The sequence below is a fragment of the Hesperophylax consimilis genome, chromosome 10 (assembly GCF_061612785.1).
Source record: "Hesperophylax consimilis isolate HC1 chromosome 10, BYU_Hcon_1.0, whole genome shotgun sequence".
Lineage (NCBI taxonomy): Eukaryota > Metazoa > Arthropoda > Insecta > Trichoptera > Limnephilidae > Hesperophylax > Hesperophylax consimilis.
In genome coordinates, this window is record NC_142845.1 from 13,874,256 (window position 1) to 13,891,593 (window position 17,338).

The following is a 17,338-nucleotide window of genomic DNA, read 5'->3' on the forward strand; positions in this document are numbered from 1 at the left end:
TACAGCACACTATCACCCTTAACGCCACTAGTGTAAACCTTGATCTAAAAAACATATAATAGCCTACAGCACACTATCACCCTTAGCGCCACTAGTGGAAACCTTGATCTAAAAAACAATGACATTCGCCACTTTCGACTTGGACGAGCTACATTTCTCCACTTGATTGTTATATTACTCGTTTGCCGTGTGTCCATTATCTAAATTACAATTTTATCACACAAACTAAAAGCAACTGTTTCTAGCAAACGGCTTTTAATTATGGACGGGTTGTTTCACAGAACTTGAACAATTAATCAAATTTTTTTATTTATTTATTTGTTAATTAACGGACTTCGTCCCATATATAACAAAGCGACACGAGATTTAGGACAATGTACAATGCAATAGTAAATGATGGTATATAAAAGCAGATACAAACAGTGAAAACTAAAGTGATACAAAGTATCCTCAATTGCATAGTGAGCGACAAAAAAACGTTCTGACTTATACCAAAAAAATCAAGGTCTTGACGTGAGTTGACTATTCTACATATTCTGGACAATGGTGAATTATAAGCATAATTAATTAGTCGAGTGTTGATTGAGGAAGAGCAGTTCTTTATTTCTGAGTCTACGATTAGGTATATTGAATATAGTAGTATCGTGAAGTAACTAGGCATCAATGATATAATAATGAACTTGAATAAAACCTATGCAGAACTTGAAAATTAACTTTGAAATTTGATGAATTGTTCAAATTTTCTGAAACAACCCGTCCTTAACTTTAAATAAATTCTGTGAAAGTCCTATTAATTAAAGTTCTGTTTTTTTATTAGCGTGGCCAGTTGCTTTACAGAACTGAAATAATGATAGAACTTTAATAGAACATTCGCAGTCCTTGAAAATTAACGATGAAATTTGATGAATTGTTCAAATTCTCTGAAGCAACCCGTCCTTAGTAATCGCAAATGTCATTAGTATTGAGAATGACATGTTCCACCGGTTCTGAACAATTTGGTCTCTTGTGTATCTTCACGAGAAAAAATATTTCGTTTAATTCAAATAAATAATACATTGTACGTTGTGCGTCATTGTTTAAACTTTCTTATCGCTGCAAAAGTTCGCCAGTAAAAAAGTGTTGGTCTCAGAATGGCCAACTTTAATTGGCTCTAGAAGGCAATAAATTTAGTTTGTCAGTAAGTTGGGGTACCGTTACTCGTATTGTGCCTTCAATCTGTCGGTGGGTCTGTTGTTTTCCTTTAGCCAATACCCATCGCAGGGCCGGCGCGAGAGCTACCAACGTATGAGCACGAAAAACTGAAATGAAACTTCCTTTTTATTTAGAAAACATATAGGCCCGGTATATCAGTTGATTTTAAGCTCGGCTTGGTTTGAATGTAGGTCGATCTGCAATATTACACGGAATAATTGTCTTTGATTTGAATAAAGGAATGTGTTTCTTTTTTCTTTGTAAAACCAGACTACTCTTTACGTCAGCGGTATATCTATGCTGTCTAATGTCATAGATATACCGCTGAAGTTCCTCACTTCAATCGGCGCATTGCCATATGCGAAGATACTAATATTACATAGTATTTGTTTTGCTGGAGTAGGTGCACTATTCATGAAATTATCACGAATTAAACTGTGAAAACAAACTGTCCTAACGTTAAAAGATCCCTCGTTTAATACCTTACCAGACTATCTTAGATTTATTATTAACTAATAATATCAACATCCCTCATCGATGAATATAATAAGTCCATACTGATGAAATTGAGCAATCGTAAATTTCGGTGAGATTTATGTAAACGTCATATTTCACATTTTTTACTGCTAGCGCTTCAACGTCTAATGCTACATATAAACATTGCTTTGTTCCTTTCCCGTCATTCGTGGTTCCGCTCGTCCTGCTTACACGCACCCTAAAAGACCCGATTTAGCCAACTTAAATTTGAGCGAGGAATGTCGCACATAGCGAGAATGTGGACCGACTGATATAACGGGCCAAAGCTACCTAGATATAGTAATAATCATGAGAGATCTATCGAAAACTATAGCTTGCATATCGTGTGTCAAAGCTCAATAATGTATTTATCCCTAATAAATATTATTATTTTCTTCGACATAATAAACGTACGATCCAGAAAGAATGTTTGTTCTCTTCATTTTTTACTCGGAATTCACTTTTTGTATTTGATTAGAAACGCTCGACATTCTGTTTTCTTTTTTTGTTTTCAGGCAAGACATTTGAAGGAAAACTATCAAGTAGGATACTTCGCTGTTTGTATAAATATTTCAAATAATATTTTTATGTGCTAATTAAGAACTAAAAATAATTGCATTTTTTTTCTTCAAATGTTTCTGCCTTTCACCCTTCAAGGGTTCTCCACATTCTAGGCCATCATTTCAAATTATGGAGAGAGAGAAGGTGAATTTATATATTCATCTGATTTAAATAGGCAAATTTCATAATTGTATGGAATATTGAGTCGAGTTCAGACATAGAAGAGATGGGATGCTGAACGAAGAGGGGGGCAATGTTAGATAAGGCTTTATAAAAAGGATGATATTTTAGAAAGGTACAACCAAAAAATATGTCTTCTAAAGGTCCCACGTTTACACCACAGAGAGTACAATCTGGAGAGTCAAGCACGTGAATTTTTAAAAGATGGTAGGGAACAGAACGATGTCTAATTCTCATTCGAATAAGTGAGGAAATTATTTTTTTGGAAACATGGGTTAACACGTTGAAACAGTTATTGAAACCACGGTTTTGACGGGATTGTCCTTTGTTTTTGTTTAACTTCTACACTGAATACTCTACTATTGAGGCTTAGCAGACTCCCTTTGATTGCCTGATGGGATTGAGCAATGTGCCAATACTCTGCCCAAACATTGTGGGATCTAGCTCCCTGGTTTGCCAAGAAATTCGCAACATCATTACCCACGTTGCCAACTTGTACAGAAATTCAAATCAAAGTTACAATTTTTCAGAGCTTTGATTGGCGGCCATCCTCACTCGAATAATGCATACAAAGTGATCATCAGGATAGAGAGCTCGTGAGAGCGCCGCACACATCGCACGTACTTTAGTATATAATAATGAATGCGGCGGCCCTGCTGCCTGCAGGGTCCATACAACATGCATTGTCCATTATCGAATGTCGTCCACTTATTGATGTCACTTTCTGGCGATATTAAAACAAGAGAAAAGCGAAAGAAGTACAAAATAAACAACATGAACAAATCGATTTTTCGGCGAATTTGGACATAAGTTTACTTCAAAACCGTATTTTTCTGTGTTTTCTCAACAGATCTGATGATTCCGCGATGTCAATCGAAAATTTCGTGCAAAAACGTAATTCAATAAATTCAGACATTTCTTTTCTCTCCACTTTCGGTCATAAATATTTTCTCTCTGTGAACTCTGTTACGGAGCGTTAAGAGGAAGCTACAAGCCAAAATGTGTATATTCTTCGCATACCTTATATCGTAGGTAATAGGTTTTTATTTATTTTGTAAATAATTTTATAAGAAAGCAAAAAAGTTAATCAAGTGAAACTTTCACAAATAATCTCAGCTATAGTACTGTATTTTTTTAAGTTGTTTCTTTTATGCGTTCATACATTTCTATTGAAAAAAAAATTTTTAGTAGTTTGCATTTATATTTTTTATTGAGTAATTTATTTTTTTATTTGTATTCTACTCAAGCGAAGCGATAGGAAAACCTTCAATTTATCTAAAGCATATTTTTTGGTATTCATAATGTACACCAATTCGTTGTAAAGATTAATCAAAATAGTGATTTGGCATTATGCTTCGTCTTAAGAGCTATGTCTCTTGGCTAAAGGTCAAGCGTTCAAAATCCAATGAAGTACAAATGATGTTTAGCTGAGTGTCACGGGTTGCAATATGCAGAGGGAATATTGTCCTGATGAAACCGACTTCCGATAGGAGAGGAAGCAGGAAAAAGGATTTCGAAAGTATATTGCCAATTATTATTTCTAATGGAAGATATCGCTCGAAGTAATGCATATTGCACATATTATGTTATTTTTATTTAGTACCTACTCATAAGTTGCAAGGATTTAAAATCACATTCGTACCTACTTAAGTCACCACTCACCTTTTGATTTTCGTCTGTATTATGAAGGGTGCGTGCACGCTCATTATTTAAATAAAAATTGTATGCCAGGTGTTGCCAGGCCCGAGGGGTGGCTCGAGCTAAGCAAGAACTGGGCACCTGTGCCATTACCGCCGGTACCTACCCGCTACCCGCCTCCGACGAGCTACAACGTGTCCCATGATCTTGCCCGCGCATCTGGACAAGGTTGCAAGCTTGCCAAACTCGTGCCAGACCGGACGCAATTTACTGCCACTCGGTCAGGATCGGGACACGAATCATGATTGTGGACGGGTCGTCTTGATGGTTATCTTTTTATTACATTAATTACCAAGAACTGGCATGGTTCTGATATGGATTGAAAAAATGTATAGATAAGATACAGTCATTACTGACAATCAAAACAGGTCTACACAAATGTTGTATTAATTTACAATCGAAATAATAAATTTTCTACGTCTTTTTGTAAATATTTTTATTCGTTTTTTTTCAGAATAAAATTTTAAATTACAAATCTAAAGGCGGCGATACACATGCCTGTAAAATGGAACAGTAGCTTGCATGCATTTACAAAATCTCATTTCACTTGCTTAGGTACTAATTTTTACGTTTTGTACGTCTAGTTGTACGAAACTATATTTAAAGGTTTTTTTAAAACTTAAACATTTTTTGGTTTGACTGAGGATCGAATCATTCTTCCCAGGAACTAGAGTAGGCAACTCTACCAACCTCGCCAAATGCCGATCGGGTAGGACGGACATTTATTTCGTATATTAACTGCTGTAATGTCATCCGATTCCATAGGAACGCGTATATATCCACGGGTGTACTTGCCACCATAACCAGAGGCGGATTTGCCCTTAGGCCTATGTAGGCCCGGGCCTAGGGCGGCCAGATATTAGGGGCGGCCAATCGTGACAAAAAAGTCACAGATGATAACAAGAAATTACTTCCTAGGTACCTAAATATTCTACGTACGAAATAGCGATATGCAAGAGCGTGTTCACACACAGCATACAGCGCGCCCCCACGCCCCGCAGCCGCCCTCGCCACACCTATCATGCTCCGTCGCTCGCCCGCTCGCGTATTTCCAATCCATTCAGTTGCGCTAGTGACTGAATCGCGTTAGGTATTGTTATGCATAATAGCGTGTTCACACACAGAGCTATAATATGCGTGGGATGGCGTATTTCGGCATATCGCTCGCCATACTTTCCAATTTGGAATGTACGGCGAGCGATATGCCGAAATACGCCATCCCACGCATATTATAGCTCTGTGTGAACACGCTCTTAATCACCTTACAAAAGCTATAGTAAATAAATGAATCAGAGATTATAAAATAATACAATAATAAGATGTTATTTATGCCAATTATGAACTTTCCACTGATGATAGTGAATAATAAAGTGTGACATTATAAAGTTATTTTCTTTAAAAAATAAAAATATATATATTTTTAGTTTAAATCTATGAAAAAGGGGGGGGGGTTGGAGGAACGTAGGAATAGGATTAAGAGGCAAAGGATTTTTATTTCTTTTTAGCATTGTTCTAAAGTAGCCTACGGAGTTCGGATTTGTGACATCTATGGTCAAAATAGATAAAGCATTGCAATTTGCAATAGCTCCGTGTTATAAAAAACGGCTGGCCAAGAAAATGTTTTAAATAATTATAATAAATGTTTTACGAATGGTAGGAAATGTGGTCCATTTTTGGACCGAAATCGTTCCAGAGGAACAAACCCGCGTAGGGATTGGAAATACGCACCCGCTCGCGACAGGCAACAGCAGTCAGTGCCGGCAGTGGTCAGTATGCCAGTGTGCGTACAGCAATTGCAGCGAGTTGACGAGCGTTTTTCTAATTTCTTAAAGGTATTCGCAACGCGACGTGTATGTACTGCAATATTAATAAAAATCAAAATACTTTACAGGACGTGGACGATACCTCACGTAAAAAGTGTTATTTCGCATAATTAGATATGGATGGAAATCACCATGAATATGATGATGCTGTGTGGAGGGTTTTTTTAAGGAAGGGAAGGATAGGTAGTTCTGAAAAGGAAAATGTATGAGGGGTGGGTAGGAATCTGGGGATTAGGGTGTCCAGGAGTGACATACGTATGAATACATCCCTCCAACTGCGGTGCAAGGCGATGGGTCAAGATAGTCCGGCTGGAAAGGTCAAAAGGCCTCCCTCACCCAGTCTCTCTCGATCCGGCCCGCCACGCAGCAGGTGGGCAGACGTATCCGCCGCCAAGACCTGGACAAATCTCACCCCATGAACCATGAATGATAATGGCAGGAAAATTAAAACGGTTTTGACCCTAGGAACTTACTGAAAAGTTTGAATACTCCTGGTCAATATGATGGGTACTGAGAAAGGGGCGGCTACATGGTCTGGGGCCTAGGGCGGCCAAGACTGCAAATCCGCCTCTGACCATAACAGAATGCATTGTTATCGTCAACAAGTATATCTGTCGATTTTCAGCTAGATAGAATATCGGGAAGTGGGTTAATTTCGGCTTCAAAGATTATATATATTTTTTAACAAAAATTATGGCACCTTTTCTTATTTTGTAAACAATTAAGTAGTATATCTAAAATATCCATGGCTCATGATGGTGATTACGTATACGATGCAAGAACTCACCGTTCGAGAGGTTTTGCTACTATAGATATCAAACGTAATATACACTACTCTAATTCTGCGATTTGAAAATAGTTGATTTAGATATTCCAGACAGGAAAGATTTGGAAATTTTTTAACAAAATAATACTTTTTTAATTCTAAGAAAATTTACATTGGATGATACATTTTGAATGTTATTTCAACCGCCATGCTAGGGATGCCCCTGTGTTTTGGCGGGTGAAGTTTACAGATTGAAGAATTTCGTAATATACATAATAGTAAATTATACAATTCAGCTCACAGATTCCCAAAAGAATTAAAATAATTTAGTAATAATTAATTTTATGCACCTTTTTAATGTTTTTTTTTTAATATAGTTACCAGATATTTTATTTCATTTTTTATTTATTTTATTTTATTTAGGAAACAAACTGTCATTTATATTTATATATTTATCATAAACAGCAATTATTTACAATATTCGACCAATTTCATTCCATTAATTCTAGTCGTTGATTCAATATTAGCACTTATACAATATATTTATAAATGAAAAAGAAACATCGCACGATTTACATAATGTTAAAACAATTAAATACAGTTAGTAGTAATACAGATTTCGCATGATTATAATAAAAACAATAAAATAAACTAATATGATGATAGGATTATTTCACAAAATAAAAAATTAAGTTATCAGTTTAGTAAGTTGCATTTTATATGTTTTCAAGTTACAGTTGAAAATGTGTACATCTCTAGAGGCATTGTGAGTTTTACAGATGGCTTTACAGTGTGGTGTTCTAAATAAGTCGTTCGATCTGGTGTTGTGTTCAGGGCAACGAAATGCAATCTTTACTAGCAGATATGATGAATCAACAAGATTGTTCACGATTTTGTATAATAGGGCATCAGAAATGTTTTAATCGTACAATATTATAACCTTTATTATTTTTTTCAATTATATACATCCATACCGATACGATTGGTTGATCAGTATTCATACTTCTATTGATAAAGCGATGATTTGCATTATTTTTCTTAAAAATAACATTAGCAAACGTTTTGAAGGGGTTCCATTAAACGACCATAACCGAATTTTACCCTTTCGTTTACAGGTAAAAATAGCTGCAAATTTTATTGTATAAAATTATTAGGATTATGCATATTCATGATTTAACTATTAAGTTATGCATTTTGTGCAACCTCTTGATTTCGATAAAGGAGCGTTGGTTTTTTATGGTTTTCTATTGATAAAGAAACTGCGAAAGGGTATCATTATTACTATAATTCTGGCAAAGGGTAGCCGATATATTTTCATTAATAATATTGTCTGATACATTCATTGAACGAACCGATATATGCATTATAGTAATGGAGTGGCTATGTTAAAATCGATTAGATTGATAGTCGAAACATATTCAACAAAATTGATTAAGTACACCTTTTATAGTGTATTGCATTGGTTCATGGCGCAGAAATATTTTAAAATCATTCTTAATAATTGAGGAAAAGATAATATCAATTCCGACGGCCTCCGTGTGCGAGTGGTAAGGCTCTCGATTAGCAAGCCGAAGGTAGCGGGTTCAAATCTCGGCGTGCGCAAGTAAATTTTATTTGATATATAGTATACTTGCGGTACGTTCCAGAAGACACTCTAAGTATCGCCCTGGTGTAAGACAAAAAGACGTTCAGAATTGAAACGTTGCTTGAAGTGGGTTTAGGGGATGCCATAGTCTCACTGGCTCCAGACGGTTGGGTTAGGTTAGGTTAGGTTAGGTTAGGTTAGGTTAGGTTAGGTTAGATAACTCCAGCATATTCTAGATTAGGGCGAACCATCGAACAGTAAAGAGTTTTTAAAGTGACACCAATTATAGACCAAGAAAAGAAATCTTCCCGACATCTGATCTAGCTGAAACTCAGCAGATAGACTCGCTGTCGTTGACAATGCATACTATACATGTGGCAATCACGCGGACACATACGCATTTCTCTGAAATTGGATGACATTACTGCAGTTAACATACGAAATAAATGTCAGTCCTACCCAATTGGGATTTGTCCCTGGGGAGGAAGGTGTTATCCTCAATCAAACCAATTTTTTTTTATTTTAAGACATTTTTAAAGTTCACAGCAGCTAAAAGACAGTCCCTTGAAAGAAAGGTTCAATCCTCAGTAAAAAAATTATACATACATCTATAAATAAAAATATATAGATATTATAGTAAAAACACTTTGTATTTTAAAGGATAATTTGTTTATAAATTAACTTCTTCTTCTTCTTTCGTACGGTGGGGGGTCAGAGGGGGGCGAGCCAGCCTAGGGCCTCAGGCGTCGCCATGTGAACCTCATCAATCGAGCGGGCATTCGTTGACCACATGTTCGATGATCTGCACCGCACCACATTCACACATCGCCGACTCTTTAAGGCCCCATCTGTGCATCATGTGGGCACAGCGGCTATGGGAGCACCTTAACCTATTGATGGTAGACCAGGTTTTGCGAGGCAATGAGAACCAAGGCTGTCTCTCAGTGGGCTCCTGTATGAGGTGGGCATTTCCCACGTTGGCCGGATACTTAACTTGATATAAATTATTAGCTATTTAATAGTTCTTTTTATGTCTCTAGCTAATTGACATCATGACTGCCTTTCGAGTCTTAACCGTTTGAATGCCAAAAAAATTCATACAGTTACTTGTAAAATGCCACCAAAAAAACATTATTTTTTAAGAAACTATATATTTTTTAAAACCCCATATAATTCTTTGAATTTTCAAGGATTTCGATGATTTTTTCGATGTTTTATTAAAGAATATTGGTTTAGAATCACGCGGAGGAGAATCCCGAAGTCCAGGCGTTTCGAAAAAAAGAGAATTTTACGTACAGACGTACGCGCGAATCAAAACACGACTGACGCAATCGACAGAAATCGACGATCGGCAATCTTCGTTAAAACACGAATCGACGAAAATCGACGATTGGCACCCAAATGGTTAAATCCGCCCCTGCCCAGGAGTAAGAAAAGAAGCCCAGCTATCTGAGCTTCAGTTTCTAACAACAAGAGAGAAGATACCGGCTTTGCAAAGGACTGAGGTCACCGAATTAGTACAAGCAAGAGAAATGCCTGAAGTCTCATCAAAGATATAAATACTTTTTTAAAAATAAATTCCGGTTTTTAAATGTTTTGTGTGCAAACATTTTACTGTAAATCCCATTCAACAAAAAATAAATGTCACTGAAATTACCAAAGAATTACATGGGTGATTAATTAATCGTTTTTGACCATATTTAATGTAATCAAACAATTTTAATTCAGTTGTAAGGTAAACAAAATAATGAACAGAAAATTCATCAAAAGACATGGCGGCTTCTTTGATCTGTAGATGGGAATTAATAAAAGTCACAAAATATCGCCGACCTCCTATCAAATTACGAAAACCATAATTAAACGTTTATAATATAATTACTGTGGTATTCAGAGATAAATGACAGTTATGGCGTAGCGGTAAATGCGCTGACATTAAACCAGAGGCAAGTGGTGGCTACCGCATAATGTAGGTACATATAGATCCTCAAAGATTTTATTTTTATTTTTTTCTATATTTATTTATTAAAAAATATATAATTCATAATTTAATTTTTATAATATATAAATAATAATTTGATTTTTATAATTATATCCTTTTATATCTATATTTTAATTTAAAGTTGTAGCTTGGGCGATTCCAGACTTTTGTATCTATATTTTAATTTAAAGTTGTAGCTTGGGCGGTTCCAGACTTTTGTATCTATATTTTAATTTAAAGTTGTAGCTTAGGCGGTTCCAGACTTTTGTATCTATATTTTAATTTAAAGTTGTAGCTTAGGCGGTTCTAGACTTTTCGTGAGCTTGAAAAAAAAATAGCTTCGCCAAGTAAAAATAAAATCCTCTTTTTTAATATTGAAAAAAAAATCATTTTCAGCTACAACAACATAATATATACTCGTTTTTTTCAATAATAGCACTCTAGCTCTTTAAAAAGTCACGAACCGGTACTGAGATAGTTATAGGCACCCTTAACTAACTCCGTACAAAGTTATTAATTTAGTTATTATAATGTTGCTTTTTTAAAATTATTTTTATATTTTCATTGTTTTAAGTTTTCCGTATACTTTTTAGTTGTGTTTTGAATTCTTTAAGGTTATAATTAATAAATATTAAATTTTCTTGTAATTAATTAAATAATTTTATTTCTGTGTGTTTTTAGTTCTATTGACCCAGAGAGATGAATATGAATTCATTCTCCTGTCATCATTATCAGCAGAATATGTGGCTTGTGTGTTGATGGAGGACTCAGCTAGAAGATGATTGAATCTGTGATGCTTGGGTGGGAGTGGGAACCCGACGCTTAGGACCACTCGAAAGCTAACCGGACGGATTAGCATTTTGATAATTCAATTCCTACAATATAAATAGAACCATAATAACATTTTCAAATTCAAGTATTTCATTATTTTTCAGGATTTCGAAAAAGTGTAAGCATAAAATATAAAATTACGCTCGATCAGAAGTTATATCAAGATGATATAATGTTTTACCGCAATATTGTATAAGGATGGGTTGTTTCGGAGATTTTGAACAATTCTTCAAATTTTAAAGTTAATTTTCAAGTTCTGTGAAAGATTTTTCAAGTGTTATTATTTCAGTTCTGTCAAGCAACTAGCCTATAATGATATAATAACAGAACTTGAATATGACTTTCACAGAACATTTTGATGAATTGTTCAAATTCTCCAAAACAACCCTTCCTTAAAATTCTAAAATATTCCAAGACTTTCAGAAGCATGATTTTGAAGTTACAAAAAGAAATCGCTAAAAAGTAGGTACGTTGTGTGGGTGGGTAGGTACTTAACTCATTGAAAAGAATACATGTATAATAAACGTTCCACAATATCTGTGATTTAAAACATATCGTCAAAATCACCCTCTCCCGCAATAAATGAAGAAAAAAAGCTCAAAATGCACGGCGTGGAGGAAAAAATAAATTGCCTTCGGAACGGTTCCACAATACATGTCAGGACAGTCAGGAAGCAATAATTGGCACGATATTTATCTCACCTGACAGTTGTGGTCAAATTGTTATTTATCATTTCCTTGGGATTTTGCCGCCAAAAAACCACCACTACAACATTAGTGCCGCGCGCGAATTACCTCCATTTTAGCAATTTTATATTATGGTTTATTGACAATCGGACGAACATCGAAATTGCAATTTAAAATACTGGTAGATTGTACCGAAGGTTCGTAGAAAATGTATTTAACCTTGATTTAAATGGGTTCATAGTGAAATGAATCTTTAAAAATCTATGTTCGTAATATTATTAGGAATCAAAAATCTAAATTATGTATTTTTAAAATATCGATATTGCTTTTCCAACTTCCTCTAAAACTGTTTACCGAACACTTACTTAAATAATAAGTACTTGTCATGTTTTCGAACGCGATTAATAAATAATTAAGCGATTTTTTTCAAGTTATGCAAGTTTGGTGGAGTACCTAATCGTTTTTGTTGTATTGTGAATTTGTCTTATGCTTTACGGCAATCTTGACGGGACACCAGAATGTTGATGATGATGATTGTTGATGATCAACAGCTTGCCCTGAAAGACTGTTGACGGCCAAGACAATGGTTCGGAAATAGGCAATAATTATCTTACTCGCTCACCTTTACTCTATGGAGTAGAAGCCATTGTTTATCCACCTAGACCTAGGTAGTCACCTATTTGTTTTACAACGGAAAATATTGTATGGGTATTTACCTAAACCTTTACTAATGAAATGTTTTGGTTTCTTGCTCGCTAATAGCGAGTTCAGACGTTTCAATTTTAGTTGATCAGCTCAACACTTGACAAATGTTAGGACGGGTTGTTTCGGAGAATTTGAAGAATTCATCAAATTTCAACTTTCATTTTCGGGTTCTGTGAAAGTCCTATTCAAGTTCTGTTATTATATCATTGTAGGCTAGTTGCTTGACAAAACTGAGATAAAAACAGAACTTGAAAAAATCTTTCACAGAACTTGAAAATGAAAGTTGAAATTTGATGAATTGTTCAAATTCTCCGAAACAACCCGTCCTAAGTCTTCTTTCAGTTGTTGATGAAGTTATTAGTTCGAAATCTAGTAGTTCAATGGAAGTTGATGAACTCAAATTGAAACGTCTGAATCCGCTTTAGAGAGATATTAACGTCCGTCGAGTTGCTCTCTGGCAGGAACCCTGTCAAAATAAGTCGATTGATACCGTTACCGAAAATTACTGATACACTGGCCCTATATTTACTCAACCGAAGAAAAATTATCCTGTATCCCCAAGGACACACCACGGAACAAAGTTTAATGATTTTCAAAACCCTAAACGCCAGTACCTATCCACCGCCCCATGGGTACCTACCCAAGGGACTATCGGTAATAATTATTATTTATTGAATGTCACGTCTATCAGTCTAGTTTAAAGAGATGAACCCTTTTCCGGCCAAGAATCATAGCACACAATGCAAAATGACTCGGCATATTATTTCAAATAGAAAAAGGGTGTTATCTCGTCGGATTATTACTGTTATTTACCTACTTATTCCCGTGTGGTTCGTATTTTTTGTAATAATTTATTGTATGACAACATTTTTTACGTTATATGTACCGCGCGGCTTGTGAAACCATGGATCTAAAAAGCCCTGGGCAGAGCATTAGAGCGATTTTGTATGAATGGCCAAGCAGCCATCTTGTATGACTACTTTTGAACTGATTTGTCTGCAAAATGATCTATTATTATTGTATTTGTGTGTTGTTAATGCAGTTACAATGGCTTATGATTTTTGGGGGGTATTTGATGAGACAAGGAATGGGATAAGTCATTAAAAAATTTAATTAGGGTTTGGCATTTTCCATACATTTTCCCCTCACCAAGAGACAAATTATTGTTCTCGAATTGCTCCATCCAGTTCTTCTTAGGTCCATGCGTGAAACCAATAATGCGTGGCGTCAGGAAAGCTGAAACTTTATGTCATGTGGTTATTAAAATCTACGCGGTTACAACTGACACCTCTTCTGCTAAAGCGCAACAAATGTGAGCGAAACTTGAGATTTCAATTACTAGTCTTTTTTAATGGTTTATTAATGTACCCTGTATATAATATTGTTATAACATGAAGTTATTCAATAACCATGTTGTTTTATGGAAGTATTATCTAAGATCTAATAAAAATTTGCAATAGATTTGAAAGTTATTTTAATGTAAATATTTACTAATAGATTAGATTAATATGTTTTATAAAATACAGTAGCTTTGTTTTAATAATACTATAATAAAATGGGCTATAAATACGGCATTAGAGATTAAAAAAAACATGGGTGTTAATAAAAAAATGTGATATTATCAACGATTTATAGCGTAAATCTGATGTAATACTATGTATCTCTAAATAGTATAACATAAAGTCGCTACCCGCGTATGTCTGTTTGTGCACTTAGTTTTTTTAAACGGCGCAACGGATTTTGACAGGGTTTTCATTTTCATTTAGAGAATTTCTTCCGGAAGGTTTACATATAATACATGCATATTACAATTATAGAAAGTAGAGAAAATTCGACGCTGGGGGTTATTCTAATGAGATAGACATATAGCGTCGCGCACTTTTCTGTAGGCCTTTGATATACAATTCCGTAGTAGGTACATTATTTGGATGTATTTCCTAAGGTTTAGCCAGCGTTAACAATGTAAGCGCCCGAAAATATTTTGTTTATGAATTGATTACAAATCATCGACTTTTTCTACTTTCTATAAATATAATATACATGTATTATACATATAAATCTTCCGGAAGAAATTCTCTAAATGATAATAAAGACCCTATCAAAATACGTTGGGTAGTTTAGAAGAACTAAGAGCACAAAAAGACAGACGCGGACAGCTACTTTATTTCATACTATTTAGAGATACGGAAATCTAATAAAATTCCTATTATGTTCTCAAAATATTATGAACAAAATAATTAACTGCACAAAATCGGACCCAAATAATATAAACTAGTACTAAATACTAACCAAAATTGATTTATTCGATTATTAGCGCTGAAGGTTCGTAGAAACCGTATTTAACGAGAGGTTAGCTCATCGAGGGGGAAGAGCGGTGATTGGCTAGAAAGTCGTGACGTAGATAGAAGTCCATTTTCACTGGGAGATTTGAGTTAACAATGATTTATTTATAATGCGTTGGTAATATTATAATAATTTTTACAACAAAAATAATGTTCCGAATAAAAGGGAATATTTGCAGTGTTACTTACGCATATATGATTTAGAATCAAGGTTATTCATTAGCGCCTTGTACATATTGCCTTTGAGGACATTCAAATTTCCAAATTGAAAGTTTCATCTAGCAAATTATCATCACAATGATATAACAGGGAAAGTGTTGGGAATAATTGTATTTATACAAAGAATCGCACATGGTCGTAATACTCTCAGCATCGCCTTGGTGAAAATCGTGAAAGACCACCATTAGGTACTTCCCCGCCTTCCTCTATTTCCTCCCCTCACTATGCCGAAATAGCCCAAACTCTTTTCATCACAGCTAACTGGAGTAATACAATTTATTTATAATACAACATAATTATATTGAAATAAGTCAAATATCTGGATTTAAGTATTTTTTAATATCATCTCCACATAGGAGGCCCCGAGGAAAACAAGTTCCTTAAGGCCTATGTCATCTTTGGGGATGCTGTGTAATACGGGGGTCTTTTTGTGAAGATGAGGTTGTGAAAATGTTGTAATAATAATAATAATAATAATTGGATAATTTATAGAGCGCCGTTTTTGTGAAAAATCACCTCAAGGGCGCTGTACAATTTATTTCCTAGGATCTACATTTGTTATTTGGAAAAGATACCAAAACATACTTACCTGGCAAGTCACTTCCAACAAACACACTTATATTAAAAAGTTTATGCTTATAAAAGATAGAACTGCACGCAGAGGACACTATATCAAAAAACACTGGTCGTCGCATGATCTTAAGTCTGCTATAGTTTTTATTTTAATTTAAATGTATTTTAACTGTCTCAAAAGCCTACAAATTGTTAGTTGTTATCATTTTTATTTATTTATTTTTAATTATTATTTTTATTTATTTTATTTTATTTTTAGTATTTTTTACATTTTGTTAACTTAAATTGCCGTCAACTGTGAAAGTGGAGGTTTCTGAAATTATAGATACGACTGTCTGAAAAGGTGAGTTTTAAGTTTAGACCTAAATTCTATCGAGTCTGCGATCATTCTCAAATCATGAGGCAGTCCATTCCAGGCTTTAGGTCCTGACACGGCAAAAGCACGCTCACCGAACTTAGTATCTGGTGTGCGCTTTGGTTATTCAACCTTCCGATAGCTGATGACGTTGCTGACCTAAGGGTTGACTGTCAGGAATTGGAATCTTCTGGAATACACAATTCTGATAAATAAGACGGAGCCATTCCGTTAAGTGACTTAAATACCATCCAGCATACCTTGAACTGGATTCTTTCAGGACATTTGAGCCAGTGCAGATTTTTGAGATGCTCTGAAATGTGGGAGTATTTAGATACTCCGGTGATAAGCCTTGCCGCGGCGTTGAAAACGGATTGTAATTTGTTGATTTGACATTTAGGGAGACTTGCATATATTCCGTTGCAATAATCTAGACGTGAAACAACATAGGAATTGACTAGCAATTTATTTATTTATTTATTTATTTATTTATTATTCATTAACGCCGATTATAGCGGCTTTTACAAAAAAATAACATTTGTTATACATATTAATACAGAATATACATAGATAAAAAAAATATAAATATAAAATACATAAAAGAGAACAATAGAAATAGTTATTATAAATACAATACAACAATTGTTTATATATTTATATATATATATAAATATATAAACAATTCATATACAATAAATCCCGGATAAATTAATACTTTAAAACTATATTTGATTATAATCAATCTGAGAAGCGCTGACATACAGTTTTAATTAAATAGTGTTTGTATGAGGTTAAGCTAGTAATGTTTATAGATTCATCCAAAACATATTTATTACCAAGTACATGTAGGCGATTTATTATGGAATTGAGTTCAGCGTTAGATCCTGTATTGTTGCAATGATAGGGTAATTTGAAACGAACTGATCGACTAGGTACATGAAAACATATTAACGAAAGAAGTTCAGGGGAGTTCAACAGGTTGGTAACTATTTTAAATAAATAAAATAGGTCAAAACAAATTCTTCTTTCTTTTAATGTATCGAGTCCCAATAATTGTAACAGAGAGGGGTAATTAATGTTTTCGACGAATATTCCCAATTTAAAATTAATATAACGTAAAAATTTATGTTGGACTCGCTCAAGGGAATTCTCATGTACACTGTAGTAAGGACTCCAAATGGTGGTGTTAAATTCTAGTTGGCTTCTAACAAGTGAAGTGTAAAGTAATTTGACAGTTTTTAAATTTTTAAAATCCTTTGAAATCCGTAAGACAAATCCTAACATTTGCATTGCTTTACTGGTTATATTATTAATGTGTTTAATGAATGT